This window comes from Dipodomys merriami, unplaced genomic scaffold (genome assembly GCF_024711535.1).
Source record: "Dipodomys merriami isolate MVZ:Mamm:240054 unplaced genomic scaffold, mDipMer1.0.p SCAF_1239, whole genome shotgun sequence".
NCBI classification, from domain to species: Eukaryota; Metazoa; Chordata; class Mammalia; order Rodentia; family Heteromyidae; genus Dipodomys; species Dipodomys merriami.
The window spans coordinates 38,745-45,562 of NW_027202537.1; the positions used below are offsets into that span (position 1 = coordinate 38,745).

The window sequence follows — 6,818 nt, forward strand, 5'->3', positions numbered from 1 at the left end:
CTCTAGATAATGGAGGATCCCACCATTTTCCTCTGATAAGCCATTGCCACCTTACATCTACCAACTTTTTAAGAATCTTATTTAGCTTTTGGTCTAAATATCCCTCTATATCTTTCTTATCTACAGGATATCTATATGAGTCTATTGTATATGCTTTAGGATTAAAGGGAAGTCTCCAGTAGCCATACACTCTTTTTGCTCTAGCCATGCCTACAGCTTCCTGTAAATCTCTTACAAACAATTCCTTCTGCTGAAGTGATGTCATGAACCCCCCATACTTTTATATCTACTTATGACTTGTCTAATAGCTTCCATAAGAGGGGCTTGTACCGTAGCACTTAACTCTGGTGAGTTAGTCATATTCTCAGGACACTCATCGGATGTTGGAGTCATCAACACTTTTAAGAAAGAGCCTTGAATAAGGGAATATTGAGCATGAGTAAGTAGAACAAGCAGCAGGAACAGTAAAAGATTAATAGGCACTCCTATACAGCGAAGAAAAGCAAAACAGGAACAGAAACACATCTTTCCCAGGGGCTTGCCTGCCTTTCCAGGAGGTAGGCCTCTTTGAAGCCCCATTCTCTGAGGTAGACTTCAGTGAAGTCTCATTCTCAGAGATAGGCCTCTTTGAAGCCCCATTCTCTGAGGTAGACTTTGGTGAAGTCCCATTCTCAGAGATAGGCCTCTTTGAAGCCCCATTCTCTGAGGTAGACTTTGGTGAAGTCCCATTCTCAGAGATAGGCTTCTGTGAAGCCCCGTTCTCAGGTCTAAATGCAGGTGTTCCATGCTCAGCAGACTTCACCGGAGTAGGCATGGCATTTGCTCCTTTTTTATATGTTAGAGGTGCCAGAGAAATTTCTTCTCATATAGAGAAGATGGAGCAGAAGACTAGTTTGAAGAGGACTGGAAAGACAACAATAATACATATAACAATAAGTATTATGACTTCAAATGTAATCAAGTAGTGCCACCAATATAAAGGATTAAGACTTTTTAATCCTCTCTGTAAATCTGCTGCCAAAGAATTTATCCCCACGGTTTCCAAATGAGCTTGACTAAGGGCTGAATTGTCTTCCTGTAGCTATCCTATCTCATGAATTAAGCTATTGTCCTTCCAGAATTTTTGTAAATGCACTTTGGTAACTTCCCAGTCTAAGCTCTCATTATAAGGTAATGGGGTAACACAAATATATTTAAATGACTGATGACAGCTACTGGGTTATTAGATTATTGACTTCAGTCCTTAACTTTAAGACTACTTTTTCCAAAGCCTCTATTTTGTTTTTTTTTTAATTTTGGATCAATAATTTTTTGCTCTGTTAATGTTAGAGAAACATCCTTATTTAACTCATTAACAAAATGTGCCGGGCCTTTTCAACCAGCTTCTTGATCTTTCCCCATATAGGTGGTGTTGCGGTTTTTGTTGAATTAGCCTGTGGTGGTGATAGAGAAAGAGTCTTTATCTTCTGCTCCAGTTTTCTCTGCTGATGTATTTTCATTTTCTTTCTGTCTCTTTTTTGGGCCCGAGAAAGGCCTGATGAGTCTGTTTGGGACCCAAATGGGGGATTCCGCATTCTGTGGGAAAACATAAGCATAGCCTCTCCCGGATTTTAACAGGATGTCTGGCCCATGCCAGGTTCCAGTAAGTAGATCCTTCCATTTTAGTAAAGGAAAAGTTGTAGTTTTTTCCATGCCCCAATGTCTCATCATTGGGGTTATTCCTTGCTCATCAGCATTGAAATGATTAAGAACAAGTTAAGCATGGTTAAGAGTGTAATGGGGGAAGTATTGCTTCTCTCCTCCCTGTCTAATTCTTGTCAATTGACTTTTTAAGGTCTTATGAGCTCGTTTTATGATTGCTTGGCCTTGTGGATTATACGGAATCCCTGTTTTGTGCACGATTTTCCATTGTGCATAAAATTTAGCAAAAGCATTGGAGGTGTATGCTGGTCCATGGTCAATTTTTATTTCCTTAGGAATTCCTAGGTCTACAAAGGCTTTAACCAAATGTTGAATAACATCTTTCACAGCCTCTCCAGAATGGGCTGTAGCAACCATAACATGAGAATAAGTATTTATAGTAACATGGACAAAGGAGATTTTCCCAAATTTTGTTACATGGGTAACATCCATTTGCCACAGAACTCTAGGCTTTAAGCCTCTAGGATTAACTCCCATTTTTTGTGGATGAAAAACTTCCGGGCATGCCACACATTCCCTTACAATTTGTCTTGCCTGTTCTCAGGACACTTGAAACATCTTTCTTAAGGCATTAGCATTCTGATGGTGTAGTCTATGACTTTCCTGAGCTTCTTCTAAAGCTGACATTACATGACTTTCCTTAGTTAGTAAATCTGCTAACTTGTTCCCTTGAGACAAAGGTACAGGGAGATTACTATGCCCCCTGATGTGTCCCACAAATGTCTTTATCGTTCTTTGTTGTAATAGCTGTTGTAATTTTATTAATTACTCTATTACTTTAGAATGACCAGTAACTAGGGCTGTTTCAATGGCAGGAAACAAGGAAACCACATAGCGGGAATCTGTGTAAAGGTTAAACTCCTCTGAATAATTTTGAAAGGCTAGCAGAACTGCAATAATCTGTTGTGCAGGTACAGTTGGGTCAGAAGATATTAATGGTGGTTTTGTACTGCAATAAACCACAGACTTTCCGCTAGAAGATCCATCTGTAAAAATAGTTAATGCCCCGCCCAAAGGTTCTGTAACCAAAACCTTTGGAAATATCACAGGGGTTTCAGTATAAAAGGATGTTGGGGCATATGAAAGCTTATTTTACCTGTGTAAGTTAATACAACAATTTTCCAATCATCATCAAATCGTATCAAATGATCTAATTGTTTCTTATTATAAGGGATAATAATGTTAGGTATTTCTTGGCCAAATAATTCTCTAGCTCTTAATCTAGCCTTTAAAATCAAATTAGCACAAAAAAAGGGATATGAAGCAACTATTTTTCCAGGGTTATGGTAATAATGGATCCATTCTAGTATCCCATCCTGCCAAAAACATCCTGTGGGAGTAAAGCTTGTAGCCAGAATTATAAAGGACCATGTTTGTGCAATATTAATTTTCTGTATTTTAGCTGTATTCAATGCTTTTTCTACCAATTTTATACAGGATAAGGCGGCAGGAGTTATTTTCCTGGTAGATTTAGGATTAGGGTCTCCGTCCAACATTTTCATCAAAGGATCTAATTGTCCTGTAGTTATTTTTAAACTAGGCCGAATCCAATTAATATTCCCTAATAATTTTTGGAAATCATTTAATGTTTTTCGTTTATCTATTCTAATTTGTGTCTTTTGAGACATAATATAATCATGTCCAATCACTTTTCCCAGATAATTTAAAGGTCATTCATGTTGAACTTTATCAGGAGCTATTATCAAACCGAATTTTGTTAATTGTTCTACCATATCCTGTAATATTTTTTCTGTCTTTTCTCTAGTTTCATCGGCCATAAGTATATCATCCATATAATGAATAATATATGCCCCTGGATATTTTTCTCTAATTTGTTTTATAGCCCTTTTCACATATTGTTGAAATAAGGTAGGGCTGTTTTTCATGCCCTGAGGTAGCACTTTCCATTGGTACCTATTATAAGTTTGTTTAAAATTAGCCGAAGGGACACTGAAAGCAAATCTCTTGGAATCTTCTGGTTGTAATTTTATTGTAAAAAAGCAATCCTGTAAGTTTATTATTATTATGTATCTACCCTGTGGGACTGCAACAGGAGAGGGTAGACCTGGTTGAAGGGCTCCCATGTCATGCATGGTCTCATTAATTGCCCTTAGATCTTGTAATAATCTCCATTTTCCTGACTTCTTTTTTAATTACAAAAAATGGAGTATTCCAAGAATGGGTAGTCTTTTCTATTCTTCCCTTGACTCAATTGTTCTTGAACTAAGTCCTGTATGGCTTGAATCTTTTCTTGAGTTAGGGGCCACTGATTAATCCATACAGGATCAACACTTTTCCATATTATTTTGTCAGCATAAAGCTGTTCCTCAGTGGCCCCTATGAAAAATTTTGCTCCTTCGATGAGGAGTCTATTTGTCCTATTTTATTTTCATGTCTTGCATGATGTCTCTGCCCCATAAAGAAAAGGGCAAGGTGGGAATAACATAACGTTTGAAGTGGCCTTACTGCCCTTCACATACACATTTGAGTCTCTGAGCTGACTAAGCTACATTAGAAGCCATCCCTAATCCAATTAAGGAAGAAGAAGACCCTTGCACTGGCCAGGCCATAGGACAATCTTTTCCAACTATACAGGATCTGTCAGCTCCTGTGTCTAAGAGTCCTGTCATTTGTTTTCCATTGACTTTAATGGCCTTGTAAGGCCTTTTGTCTGTAATTTCCTGAACCCAGGCTACAGTATCTGTGGTGCCAAACCCTCCTTTTCTGTTTTGAGTCAGTGTGGGATTAAGCAAGTTTAGATATGAGAGTAAAATATTTGGGCAATCGTCTGCCCTTTATTAACTTGAACAGTCTCTTTTAGAGACCTTATCATGACCTTTATAGTGGTAGGCCTCTGAGTCTATTACACCTGGTAATACCTCAAAATTCTTTTTATAGTTTGAGCCACCAGCGTACGGCAACACCAATACTTACTGTAAAAAATTCATGAATTCCGTGGAATTCTTCCAAGTGAATTGCCTGCATTGGATGTCAAAATGTATTCAAGAGTTTTTGTATACATGTATAATGATTTCTGCAGAGTTTGTGAAATTTTAATCAGAAATATTTTTAACTTATCTGTTTAAATGAATAGTACAGAAACTAAAGTATTTCTGGTGCTTGTCTGAAAAAGAATATTTTAAAATATTCTATGTTTGTATAATGTGTCCTTTCAGATTGTATGCCATATAGAAAGTTTTAGATTCCTTTTTTTCCTAGGTCCTAATATTATTTTTCTTTGGGATAAAATGAAAATGTTGTCTAATTTCAAAAGTTTTGTAAAGTTTATGGTATGTAAAAGCCTTTCTGAGGTGAAGATTTAATACACTGATGTCAAACTAAATTTAATTATATGAATTACGTGTGTTGTTACACTTGTTATTTTGTAATCAACTTTTTAATAACTGTTTTTCATTTCTTGCATCTGAAGAAAGAAAAATACGGAATACTTCACAAATTTTCATATCATCCTTGTGCAATTGCCATGTTAATCTCTGTATTGTAATTTGGGAATACCTGCTGCTGAAGCATGTAGTATCTTCCAAATTTAAGCAGTTCATGATGCAATCTTTATACAGACTTATATCTACGGTTGCCTACTTGTAATAAGGAAACTATATTGTTCCTCACAATGCTACTGATCTTATTTCGCTAAAATTCTGTGAATAGTGGAAAAAAATATATTGTTCATCTTAATGCTCACATTTGCAAATTTTTTTTGTCAATGACAATTTTAAGTCTTTTTCATTTGGAATTTGATCATACTTTCAATAATTTATTGCTAGGTCCAAAGGTGATGGCTTTTTCATATACTAATTGATCCAACTGAATTAGCTTTGTGGAGCTAATGGATTCAAAGTAAGCCTTGCTTAAGAGCTACTTCTAACCTTCTGCAGTTGACATATTCCCAAGTGAGGTCTTACTGGCACAAATGTCTACCTGACCCTTTATTCTTCTTCCATGTAGGAACAGACCAATCAGAATATCTTACCCTGACACCATAGATTGTTTTACTTGAACAACACTAATCTTAGTTACAAGGGATCATAGAGAGATGAACAGTTCAGTCATAACTGTTCACACTAGAAGGTATTTTATCAAAATATAATTGTTTATTATATCTAACATTTCACAAGTAACTAAAGCCAAGAAGGGGAAAAAAATTGATCATATTCGTGATTACTTAATATCCTGGCCTGTCTACCATCCTACCAGGCAGGAAGCAGGAGAAGTCCAGATGTTTCTTCTCATTATTAGGCCTTAAATTGGTAATGTTTTCATCACAGTGTTTTCTCTTGCCTACAGGCTGTAAATCTACAAATAGTAAAGCTTTAGGTCCAACTCTATCAAACACTGAGGTAGAGATAATGTAATAATACTTTAAAACAGAGTTGCCTTTGATACTGTAACCACAACAGAACAATTCAAAACATGTGTCTTTTTTCTTATAGTATATATAGTTATATATTTTATATTTATATGTGCTGATTTTATATTTCACACAATGAAACTTACTAGAATTAGTTGATAATTTCACAAATAAATTAAAATTTATTTATTCCAATAAATAGAATTGGAATATAAATAATTAGGTTTAAAATGTATATTAGAATATAAAAAGTATCAACGCAGTGTCTTTGGTATAAACTTGTGATACATTCAAACTGTTTTGGTTTTCTGAATTCACATGGTAAAAAACCAATTTTGTTTTCCTCTAATCTATAAGGGATTTTACTCTGCTTCTCTGTTTATTGTTTCAATTCACTGATTCCAAACTGTTTTTCTCCATATTTCTGACACATTCCTACTGATTATGCCCAAATTTTTCTGATAAGATGTCTAACAAATATTATTCTTCTGCACGACCCAATGATTCCTACGATCCCAGGTACCAGTTACCTGCATCATCAGATAACAAGGGCAAGACTTCTCACATAGGCCCATGCAACATACAACAAAGTAATTGAAGACCCATTTCAATTTCTCATTTCCTATATTTCAGGGCTACAGTTCCTTGAGATGCAGGATTTAGCAGTAAGCAATTGTGAAATGCAAGGCAACTTAAAATGAAAGATGAGATCACAAATTTTGAGAGTATGTACTATGATTCAAACATT

At 35.7% G+C, this 6,818-nt stretch overlaps 1 pseudogene; it reads right to left on the reverse strand.

The window, feature by feature from the left end:
* Positions 1-5,135: 5,135 nt before the first annotated feature.
* LOC138823842 (U6 spliceosomal RNA) lies at positions 5,136-5,232 on the reverse strand (annotated as a pseudogene).
* Positions 5,233-6,818: the final 1,586 nt, after the last annotated feature.